The sequence below is a fragment of the Oryctolagus cuniculus genome, chromosome 15, assembly GCF_964237555.1.
Source record: "Oryctolagus cuniculus chromosome 15, mOryCun1.1, whole genome shotgun sequence".
Classification (NCBI taxonomy): domain Eukaryota; kingdom Metazoa; phylum Chordata; class Mammalia; order Lagomorpha; family Leporidae; genus Oryctolagus; species Oryctolagus cuniculus.
The window spans coordinates 74915698-74928255 of NC_091446.1; the positions used below are offsets into that span (position 1 = coordinate 74915698).

The window sequence follows — 12558 nt, forward strand, 5'->3', positions numbered from 1 at the left end:
TGCTTTGTTGATAGTTCATACCCATTTCTCTTCCAAAGATGTGATCTTTGGGTGAAAGAAAAATTAAAATATAACCACAATCTCTATCTATGTTCTTCAGTTTTCCTCTAGGTATCTGAAATCTTTATATGTGCAAATCATTTGCTTTTTATTTTATTTGCTTTGAGTAATAGGGGAGAGATTAATGATCTGTGAGCTGCTTGCATCTCATAAGACTCCTATGGTGTATCAGGTTCATGTTTCAATGGAGCATACGTCTATCACAGCAATGCTTGGTCACCTAAGCCTGTCACGTTGGTTACTATTTCCTCAAACACAATCTATCACATTAAAGCATCGAAGGTAAAGTTTTATAAGGATTGGTGAGAAGGTCACAGGAACAATTTATTAGTCTGCTTTTGGTTCCTTTAACTAAAATACCTTCAATTAAAATGTCCTTCTTGGAAAGGCTTGATTTCAGTGTATAATTTGGAGGTCACAATTAGGTGGCCCCGTAGTCTAGGATCTGATGGAGGCTGGTCATGGTGGGTATGGAGGAATAATTATGTGGTGAGCCAGGCAGGTAAAAGAAGAGCTGGCTAGAACTTTAATAATTATTTCTTTGAGAACCACCTCCAAGTGCACACTTCCATGGCCTAAAACCTCCCACCTGACACACCTCCCAGGTGCCATAATTAGATCAAGTCTGTGTCTTTAATCCATCGACCTTCAATGTTAAGATAGTAGAGTTTATTTTATTTTATTTTTTAAGATTTATTTATTTATTTGAAAGTCAGAGTTATACAGAGAGAGAAGGAGAGTCAGAGAGAGAGAGAGACAGAGAGAGAGAGAGAGAGAGAGAGAGAGGTCTTCCATCTGCTGGTTCACTCCCCAATTGGCCACAACATCTGGTGCTGAGCTGATCCAAAGCCAGGAGGAGCCAGGAGCTCCCTCCAGGTCTCCCATGTGGGTGCAGAGGCCCAAGGACTTGGGCCATCTTCTGCTTTCCCAGGCCATAGCAGAAAGCTATGTAGCTGAGACTAGAACTGGCACCCATATGGGATGCTAGCCCTGCAGGAGGCAACTTTACCCACTACACCACATCACTGGCCCTGGTAGTAGAGTTTAGTGCTGTGGTGTAATGGGTAAAGCAGATGCCTGTGGCACCAGTGTCCCACATGGGTGCAGGTTCAAGTACCTGCTGCTCCTCTTCAGATCCAGTTCTCTGTTATGCCCTGAGAAAGCAGTGGAAGATGGCCCAAATCCTTTGGCCCCTGAACCCACATGGGGGACCCAGAGGAAGCTCCTGGCTTTGGATCAGCCCAGCTCTGGATGTTGCAGCCATCTGGGGAGTGAACCGGTGGATGGAAGACCTCTCATGCACTTTCCCACTCTCACTCACTTACTCTCTGTCTGTCTCTCTCTCTTTCCCTCTGCCTCTCTGTAATTCTACTTTTCAAATAAAATAAATTAAAAAAAAAAAAAACCAGTAGAAGCCGGCGCCGCAGCTCACTAGGCTAATCCTCCACCTTGCGGCGCCGGCATACCGGGTTCAAGTCCTGGTCGGGGCACCGGATTCTGTCCCGGTTGCCCCTCTTCCAGGCCAGCTCTCTGCTGTGGCCAGGGAGTGCAGTGGAGGATGGCCCAAGTGCTTGGGCCCTGCACCCCATGGGAGACCAGGATAAGTACCTGGCTCCTGCCATCAGATCAGCGTGGTGCGCCGGCCACAGCGCGCTGGCCGCGGTGGCCATTAGAGGGTGAACCAACGGCAAAGGAAGACCTTTCTCTCTGTCTCTCTCTCTCACTGTCCACTCTGCCTTAAAAAAAAAAAACAAAAAACAAAAAACAAAAACAGTAGAGTTTAACCATCTTGTATGAGTTTGCGGAAGACAGGTCTTACTCAACCCATGACAAACATTCAGGAGCCAGTAATTACCTATCTAACTATGTATCTATGTATCTGCTTGAATCAATCAATCTTTCTATCAATTGTCTGTGTATCTATCTCCTTAGGAGACTAGAGTCAAACCCTGAAAGAACATCTGGGGCCAGGGTGAATTTCTCTGCTCATTCAGGGCTTTCTGGTCACACCTCCATGCTTCTCTGTCCTTCATATGTTGTTCTTCCCCTTTGTGTGCATATGGTTAAGATCAAAATGGGCCTTCAGCTGTTCCTCAGCACTTTCTAGTCCAAGTGCACAACAGAGATAATTGACATCTTCACATCTCGGACTCCTGGGAGAGAAGATTCCTTGATCCAGATTGGGTCCACTCAGCTGCATCAAGCAGGAGTGAAAATGTGTACCTCTGAGTAGGTCAGTAGTTCTCAGCAAAAGGAGCGTGTTGGCTGGAAAGAAACCACAAAACAGTTCTGCCACAGCATCCCCTCCACACAGCATCGCTGGCTGCTGAGCTCTCATGGACATGGCAGGTGTTGTTTTCTCTCCAGTTTGTTCAGATTCCTCCGTAGAGTCTGGGATGTTTCTATTTATCCAGAATGCCTGGTGCTCATGCTCCACAGGCAGAATTGAGAACATACAATTTTAGCTCTGAAACAGGCCAGAGATTCTTCCTACTTTAAACCTTCTGTTTGTATGCCTGTTCTCTCATCTGAAAAGTGGACATAAATGAATCCAATAGGATCATGTATGGAGCGGTACCCAGGATAGATAGTATGTGGCATGTGGCATGCGCACAAATGACTTTGAGCCATAGTCTGTCACATTCTTGCACTGGACACTGATTTATCCTTTCACTTCGAGAATCCTTTTCTTTCTGGCTTCCTTCTCTCTTGCTTTATGACAGCTCTCTGTCTTTGCGAAGCCCCAGGCTGTGGTTTATAGAATTCTCCTTGGAAACCACAATAGCATTTGCCCATTTCCATCCTATCACAAACTTTCCATTTTTGCATTAGTTTCACAAAGAGCACTGACAGAAGCTTGTGAATTCCATTTGAAAATTCTCTTTTAACTAGGAGTAGAGCTCAAGTTATACAGACTTGAAAGCACTAAGAGACTGTGGGTGCTCTTAAGTTTTCTGAATGAATTTAAGGCTCTAATTGCTTCATTGTTGTCCAGTCATTTTATTCTCAGTCTGTATACCAGGTTCTTGAAGGAGTGGTTAAAACATCCATAGCCCCTATCTCAATACTTGTATTTGATCTCCAGCTCTTACTGCTGGCTCCAGTTTCCTGCCGATGTAGACCTGGGAGGCAGTGGTCTCTCTGTTGGGTTTGGGCCCCATTTTCATTCTTTTTCTCTTTTTTTAAAGATTTATTTATGTGAAAGGCAGAGTTAGGGAGAGAGAGAAATATTCTGTTGGTTCATGGCCCAATAGCTGGGGCTGGGCTAGGGTGGACTGGGCTGAAACCAGGAGCTTCATCTGGTTCTCCCACATAGGTGGCAGGGGTTCAAGCACTTGGACCATCTTCCACTGATTTCCCAGGGGCATTAGCAGGGAATTGGATTGGAAGTAGAACAGCTGGGATTTGAACTGGTGCCCATCCATATGGGATGCTGACATCACAGACAGTGGCTTAACCTACTGTACCACACCAGCCCTTGAGTGATTCTTTCACACTTTGAATTCATTACTGTATGATTATTTTACAATCTGAATTCTCAATAGGCAGATCCAGTGTTTTCTGTAGATAACAGTTTTATTAGCTGAGACAACATGAGTAACTTATTCCACATCTGATTCGCAAGAAGGTTTGGGGTAGCTGTAACTATATCCTAATCACTTCTCATTGTATTTTAGTTATTTACAATAGCGGGCAATTGCTTGAGGGCAGGGATCAAGCTTCATCCTTAAATTTTCTTTGCCTAGAATGCAGCCTCATAATAAAGATAACAATAGCCACTATCTGTTGAGCTTCTATTAGGAGCCGACTGCATTATCTTATTTAATCACCACAGCAACTACTGGGATACATGCAGTTACATCTCTTTCTTTATGGATCAGACAATGGCATTGTAGAGAGGTTAGTTAATAGGCTCACATTTCCTACTGTAAAGTGGTAAGGCTGTGGTTCAAATGCCATAGGTCAAACTCCAGGGCCAGGCTCTGAGATGCTGCACTGTTTTATTTTGTGTTTGGGGGCATCAAGCACAACTGAACTGAATGCCTGACTTCTTTCTCACCAGAGTGCTTAGGTAAGATGGGATCAGATGTTTTTTAGAATTATCTTCCTTCTCAAAGCCTACTCTTTCTCTTAAATTTCTGAAATCCAACTTCTAACATCCAATATTTATTTTAAGCTTTACCCAACTGTTTCATCTTTTACTACCATGGATTGATATGGCAGCAGAATGAACCAGTGGATGGAAGACCTCTTTCTCTCTCTGCCCCTCTTTCTCTATGTAACTCTGACTTTCAAATAAATAAATAAATATTTTAAAAAGATTTATTTAAAAAAGAAAAGTCTAGGGTGACATTTGGGTTACTTTCTTCACTGTCTGCCATCCTTCTGTCCAGTTCTTGTTTTGAATAGGTCATATTCTCTCAATCTCTCTCTCTCTCTCTCTTTTTTTTTTTTTTTTTTTTTTGGACAGGCAGAGTTAGACAGTGAGAGAGAGAGACAGAGAAAAAGGTCTTCCTTTTCTGTTGGTTCACCCCCAAAATGGCCACTATGGCTGGCTTGCTGCGCTGATCCGAAGCCAGGAGCCAGTTTCTTCCTCCTGGTCTTCCATGTGGGTGCAGGGCCCAAGCACTTGGGCCATCCTCCACTGCCTTTCCAGGCCACAGCAGAGAGCTGGACTGGAAGAGGAGCAACCAGGACAGAACCAGCACCCCAACTGTTAGGTAGGAAGTTAGATATGAGCTTACATGTGTATGACAGGCCTAAAGAGGAGACATCTATATCCAGCATATGCATCTACATCTCAAAGTCATCCCAATAATGTTTCAGGGGCAGCCCAGTATTTGCATCCTGCCCTGCCCCCTTCTACCTGATAACCTGCCAGGTGGAGGTCCCCGCCCCTTCTGCCTGACAATCTTCCACAATCTCCCAGATGCAGCCCAGTATCTGCATTTCAAAACCCTGCCCCACATCCCAATTCTCTAGGGGTCCTGCTCACCTTTCCTCTGAACCCAGGATGGCACCAGCTAGGCTTCCTCCTGTCTGATACCTTCAAGGGAAAACTCAGATAGGAGCTTCTTAATATTTACAGCCAAAAATCCTTTGTTTCAGGAGGAAATGTGTGAAGACAGAGACCCATCTCCTTAAAAACCCCTGGCCTCAACCGGAATGCGCGCTCAGCCCTCTGCCTCTCTGCTGAGCCACCCGCCTTCCTGGCCAGGTGTGATGTCTCCACTCAACCATGTAACCTCGTTCCTTTCCCCCACCCCAGTCAGAGCAATGACACTCTCCCCCAGGTCCTGTCTAGAGAGGTGCCCATCCGTTTGTACAGATGTCCCTTCCCTAATAAACTTTGCTACTTTTACTTTCCACTACTCTGTCTCTCACCTGAATTCTTTCTTGTGCGAAGACAAGAACTCTACATTCTCCGGTAACACAACCAGGACTAGAACCCGGGGTGCCAGCACCACAGGCAGAGGATTAGCCAAGTGATCTGAGGCACTGGCCACCAGCCCTTCTTTTTAAGGCAGGCATTAATGAGATTGTTTGGTAAGGTGCAGGCTGAAGTCCTACACACTTCTAGGAATGAAACATATTTTCATTCTGTTTTCTACAATGCTTGAAGGCAGTTGTACTTTGGAAAGAGACGGTCTCCCCCGAACACCTGCAGGGTACAGCTATGGGATTCAGAAGACAGGGGAGACCAGGATCACTGCCTCCCATCCATGTCCCTAAAGATGCAGTGTTTATGGAAAGGAGCTGGTTTAAAGGGGGATGCTGAAGTGAAAAATTGAGAAAATAGGCTGTTTTCAGCTTTGCTGTGCTTGTAAAGCTTGGAAAATCAAGAGCCACATGGAGGATTAACCCAGTCTGTTTCCTGCTGTGCTTCTGCAAGGACAGACTCCCTGTAGGCCTTTCTGCCAGACTTTCATTAACAGAGTCCCCATCATTGGTTCAAATCAGGCCCTGACTCTGGTTGGATTGCTTTGCAGGGATTTGTTCTGAGCGGGTTGGTGGCAAACACTTCACTTTAGACACGGCAAAGAAGGAGAATGTGGTTTTGTTTGGGGATAAAATGCAATTGCAGCTATTGGGGAAAAAATAGGAAAGTAGAGAGTTTCTGATGTGTGTTTTTAGCATGGTGTTAGGACCTGTGGAGCTATAGCCTAGAAGTGACTAATTGGTTCCAGTGTAGAAGTCAGGACATGCCTGTGTTAAGCTCTAAATAATGTGTAGGGAGAAATGACTTAGTTTGGCAGCCCACAGCAGACTCACTGCAATTTGCCCATAGGGAAGTAATTCAAAATTTATTAGTTTCCTATTCAGGTTCTTGATCAGGTAATTATGTTATGTTAGTTACCTTCAGAAAAACTCCTTTGAAAATAACTTTTTTCTTTTAATCACTCCAATTTTATAAATTAAGACACAGAAGCTCAGAAAGACTTAGCACTAGGTCACACATTTGGTCATGACGGGATCCAGATCTGATATCAGTGCCCATGATTTAGAAGTGTCAGATCAGTGTTTTTTATATGTGGCTTTATCTCAATATGGGATCTACTTTGTTATAAACACACACACACACACACACTCACGTACACGTGTACATGCACACAGTGAAAGAAATCAATGGCTCACAAGCATCTATGGAGGAAGTGTGATTATAAGGAAGACATCCTTGAGTTTACTGGGAATAAACCTTTCCTGATCAACCTTCATTGATAGTTACTGGATATAAAAAGTTGTGAGGAAAGACCTTAATAATGATCTTCTTGAGGGGCCGGCACTGTGGCATAGTGGGTAAGGCTGCCTACTTGTGACGCTAACATCCCATATGGGCACTGGTTCAGGTCCTGGCTGCCCTCCATGGGCAGCTCCCTGTTAATGGCCTGGGAAAGTAATGGAAGATGGCCCAAGTGTTTGGGATCCTGTTACCCATGTGGGAGACCTGGGTGAAGCTCCTGGCTTTAGTATGGTCCAGTGCTGGCCATTGTGGCCATCTAGGGAGTGAACCAGCAGATGGACAATCTTTCTGTCTTTCCCTCCCTGTAACTCTTTAAATAAAAAGTCCTAAAACATGACTGGACTAGTAGTTGTGACAGTGGGCCATTTCTCTTGTACTCTTGCCAGCTATGACCCCTTCCCTTTGCAGGCATTTCTTTCCTTCCTCCTGTGACCCTGCTTAGATGTACACACTGGGACTCCATGTAAAGCTCCTGGCTCTGGGAGCACTCCTGAAGGCTGACTGTGTCACAGCTTGTTTCTGTGTTCATGCTACTGACAGAGCCCTTTACATTTTGGAGATCTCTCTCTTCTAGCCACTGGAAGGCTGACGATGGCACCAGTTTTAAGTCCTGATACAACCCTGACAGGTGCCTTGAATCTTTGTGGAGGGTCAAGTGTGGGCTTCTGAGAAGGGTGGGGAGCTAGTGGTGGGTGTGAAGCAGTGCAGGGCAGAAGTGGAGATGAGCAGGTGGCCAAGCTAACTTTAGGCACTGAAGTCCAAATAACAATGACCTGGGGTAAGATGAGAAGAGCCAAACATTCCTTGACTTGGTTGGAAGAGAGTGACCATCTCATCCAAGTGACAAGGAGACTAGGCCAACAGCTGTTTTTGTTTCCATCCATTGTGGATCAGAGCAGCCCACCTCAGTGGTTCAAAACAATAAGGATTCAGTTAGCTTGAGAATCTTCAGTAGCTGCTGGGTATAGCTGGGAGTGCAGCTGGGCTGAGGGTGGACACCTTGGTTCCTTTCTACATAGGCCTCTCTACATGCACACCCCACTCCGCAACAGCTGTGTGGGGTTCCCTCACAGCCTGCTGGTGGGGCTCTCAGAGTGAGCATTCCAGAGAACCAGGCAGGGCTGCAGGCCTTTGATGGTCTCCCCTTATACAGCATCATTTTGTACATTCTATTTGTGGAGTCAGCGCAAAGGGCTGTCCCCATTCAAGGGGAGGGAACATGAGCCTTGGTTCAGAATCACATGGTAAGGGAGCAGGTGAGATGAAAGAGGCTCCTGTGGTCATTTTGGGAAAGTCACCGAGGCTAACAGGAAGGCTGCAAAGAAGAGAAAGGGAACAAAATGTGTTGTGGGCTTTCGTTTAAGGATTTGTGGTCTCACTCTCCCAATGGCTTTTTAATTCCATCCACAAGTGATGGATGGGCGCTGAGGAAGTTCACAGAGAGTGTTTTGTTCTGAGAATATTGAAACTTTTTCTGATAGAAGTAGCTCCATTGTTGTCTTATTTTACCCTGGTTACAGCTTTGGTGCAATGAGTGGAATTTATATTCTGTTACAGACTAGGGAAGTGGAGGTCTCTTCTAGTTGGAGAGACAGCAGAGGAAGGCCTGAAGAATTTGTTCAGAACATTGTGTGTGTGTATGTGTGTGTGCACCTGTACCTTTCAGAAGGTATGTAGTTACACAAATGAACTGCAGTGCAAAAAGGGTGATGCACTGTAAACTAGCCCTGGAGGCCAACTCAACAAAGTGAGAGGCTTTTTGACTTTTTCTAGTCTCTGGGATGGAGATACAGGCCCTGGAGCCCACAAGACAAGAAGAGTGTTTTAGGTAAAGCAGTCCAAGGCTTCACCCATGCTTTTGACCCTGATGGGCAGAAGAGGCATCAGGTAACAATTGCTTCCCCTGTGTCATGGGAGCTGTGGCTCCAGTGGAGACAGGGTGAGGCTAAGACTTTTTAAAATTGCTAACTGGTATTTGGTTTTTTAGAAAAATATTTTTGCTGGTGCTGTGGCTCACTAGGCTAATCCTCCACCTGCGGCACCAGCACCCAGGGTTCTAGTCCCGGTTGGGGCACCGGATTCTTTCCCAGTTGCTCCTTTTCCAGTCCAGCTCTCTGCTGTAGCCCAGGAGGTCAGTGGAGGATGGCCCAGGTCCTTGGGCCCTGCACCCACAAGGGAGACCAAAAGGAAGCACCTGGCTCCTGGCTTCAGATTGGTGCAGTGCACCAGCCGCAGCATGCTGGCTGTAGCAGCCACTTGGGGGGTGAACCAATGGAAAAAGGAAGACCTTTCACTCTGTCTCTCTCTCACTGTCTAACTCTGCCTGTCAAAAAAATATTTTTAACTTTGAAGATGGATGTGTGTGTACAAACACACAACAAGAGCCCCCAAATGCTGAATGACTCCCCAAATGCCAGCAACAGTTAGAGCTGGGCCAGGCTGAAGCCAGGAGCTAGGAACTCATGCTGGGTCTCCCAGGTGGGTTCAGGGACCCAAATACTTAAACCATCACCTTCTGCCTACCAGGTTCACATTAGCAGGAATCTTGAATCAGTAGTGGACCTGGGACTTGAACCCCGGTACTCGGATACGGGATGTGAATGTCCTAAGTGGCTTAACTGCTAGGCCATATGTCAGCCCTTTAGCTGTCATCTCTATAATGTCACTTCTGTTTTTCCTGTTAGATGCAGGAGATAAAGATGATATAGAAAGGAATCTTTCTAGAGAACCCACTGCCATGGGGATGATAAGCATTCATTGGATGAGTGGTCATCCAGCCTACTTTAGGGACCAGTACATTTTCAACAGATGCCATGGTGCAGTGCGCAATGTGAGCTTTCATGGCTGCTGAATGTATCTGAATAGGGAAGGCTGGCACTTGGTCGGGATGAACATGTATGTGTTTGGGGGGTAAATCTCACTTTTTAAGATGTAACTTTCTTTCTGGATCATAACTACCTGAGAAAGTAGGGTTCTGTGCTTCTCCAAGGATGCAATATTTCTGTCAATGGCCCAACATTACAAAATCCAAGTATCATTTGAATATAAAATAGTGTTCTAAATTGTAACTGCCTTAGGAGTAGGTGCTAATTTATGGACTTTGTTTTATTTAGTTACATTTGTCAGTCAATCAGACAACTGTTTTATATTAAAAGTGTTTCTGGTACTGGTGGTGGAAGAATGACCAAGTTTTTGCTCGCAAGTAATGAGTTTAATTTGGTGAGAAAATATTTATCAAAATAAATGAAAGCATTTATATGCAGATAATTTGAAGAATTGATAAGTGCTGTGAGGGAAACAAAGATTAGTAAAATAATAGAAAGTAATCTATGTGGTCATCTGGTCATCAGGAGGGTCTTTCTGAAGGGAAGCATTTGAAAAGGAAATAGCCATCAGAAGATCATCAGAGCGATACAAGAGTGAAAGGACATAGCAACTGAGCTATATATATATATATATATCTCATACACACACACTCTATATATTTATATACAGTAAGGAGTTTGGTTTCACTGTAAGGAACAATGAGGAGTTACTGGAGGGTTTCCACATGCAGGTAGTGGGATGTGGTTTAGCGTTTAGGAATATCACTCTAGCAGTGTGAAGAATGGACTGTAGAAGAACAAGATGGAGGCAGTAGGCTGCCCCGGTGGCTTAGTTTAGGATGTAGCAGTGGAGATGGTGAAAGTGATTGGATGTCTGCTGTGTTGTGAAAGCTGAACCAGTGAGATTCATGTGTGGTTTGGGTGTGAACTGGAACTAAATGAGGAAAATTGTTAGCTTTTTGGCCCAAGGAGTTGAATGAATCATCAGACCATTTTCTGAAAATGGAGAAGGTGAAGTTAATGCTTGATTAGGCCAAGTTCAGAATGGTAAATAGATGTCTTAAGTGAAGGTGTTGATTTGACTGCTAGATGTCTAGTTCAAGGTGGAAATCAAGCCTTGAGTTATAGATTTGGGACTTAGCAGCCTAGAGATGGCATTTAAATTATGAGAATGGATAGGATCACCCAGAGGGAGAGGCGAGAGGAATGAAAAAATGGGAAGGCTACACAAGCTCTGTGGTTTGCTGACATTTAGAGATCTAGCAACTGCAGAAAGGTTGTGATGATTGGAGGAAATCCAGGCAGATGTGGAGTTCCGGGAATGAGGAGAAGCAAGTCCTTCAAGAAGGACTTCCTGATCAGCCCCCTCCAGTGCTGCTGGTAAGACTTGCAGAGTGGGAACTGAGCACAAACTCTGGGCTTAGAGGATCCTGATAAAAGCCATCTCAGTGGAGTGATGGGGACAGAATGAGATATAGAAAGTAGGTAACATTGGGTGTGGAAATTTTATAGGAAAGTAAACAAAAGAAATAGAGAAGAGCTGGAGGGGGATGCATGATCAAATGAAGCTTTCCTTTTTTTTTTCTAAACAGGAAATATTAATACATGACTTTCCAAGGGGGGACCAGAAAGGAGAGAGGGAAAGAGGGCATTTATTGCCTCCATTGGCTATCGGGCTATATGCATTATTGGCTATCTGGCATTTATTGCAAACAAAATCTGAGGTAAAAGAAACTGACCTGGAACCCACACCCATCCCCAGCTGGGCTGGGTGGTCTCTCTCCCCAACCACGGCACCAGGCCCCAGACCCCATGGGCCCAGCACAGCCTCCGGAGGACAGAAGGACCCAGTGCATTGAGGTGGCTGTGGCGTAAGCCCCACCAGCACAGCCTTGGGGCTGCCTGCTCCCCACATAGACCCCCACCCAGAGGGGAGTGAAGATGAGGCACCTCTTCCAGGTCACTTTCAGGAGCTCCAGGACCTTGCGGCCCTGGGTGTTTTCTGGAAGGTAGCACTGGCAGGGGAAGCCTCTGGTAGTGAATGGCTTTCCAGGGTTGGGATGCTCAGTGCCCTGGATGCTGTGAGCAATGCTGTAGACAATGAGTATTGTCCCACAGTCCTTGTGGCCTGGGAGTGACATCTAGAACTTGAACACCTCCATCTTCCCCTGGGACTGGGTCCCGGTCTTCTCTCCATAGATAGCCTTGCAGGAGGGGCACTGCAAGCTCCCATCCTTGTTCCCATTGCAGTACATGGCCAGCAGGCACAGCAGGTGGAAGGCATGGCTGCACTTGGCGAGGCGGCCAACGGCCACGGGCCCCATGGTCTTGCTGTTGGTCACATCACTGTACCCAGATGCCATGGACAGCTTCTCCATGCAGATGATGCAGTCTTCATTGGGGGTGACTTCAGCTCCTTGGTGTACTTTCTGATCACCTGCTCTGGCTCTGGCTTCAGAGTCCCCCTGCAATTGCTTGCTGGACCTGGCTGGGCTTCGGCATCTGCACGGACACAACGGCAGGGACGCTCCCAGGGTTGTTCAAGGGGCCACTGGGGAGGGGGGCACTGGCTACTCTGGATGTGGAGGCTCCTGGGGGCAGCAGCTGTGGTTCCAGGTGGGCAAGGCTGGAGCAGAAGAAGAGGGACTGGCTCCCCACGGCAGGAGCTGCTCCAGCCCAGGGGTTGTTGGTGTTCAGCCTGGGCGCAGACCTGCTGCTCCAGGTAGTCACAGACACTGGCCTCATAGGCAATCCAGGAGCTGTCATCACTCAGCCACTCCCAGAGAACACCTTGGCCAGGGACTGAGTGCTGGGGAAACAGGTGCCTCCTGACAAAGGCACATAGCCAAGGCAGTGTATTAGATGATATAAGATGAAATTATCTTATTTTTATTTATTTGAATTTTATTTATATATATTCTTACTCTTTTT

At 46.0% G+C, this 12558-nt stretch overlaps 1 long non-coding RNA gene and 1 pseudogene across 4 annotated transcripts in view; one reads left to right on the forward strand and one right to left on the reverse strand.

Moving 5' to 3' along the window:
- LOC127487441 (uncharacterized) overlaps positions 1–12558 on the forward strand; it is a 220441-nt gene that overhangs the window by 10085 nt on the left and 197798 nt on the right. The gene's annotated exons all lie outside the window — the stretch shown is intronic.
- Positions 10612–12372, reverse strand: LOC103352284 (probable E3 ubiquitin-protein ligase DTX2 pseudogene; annotated as a pseudogene).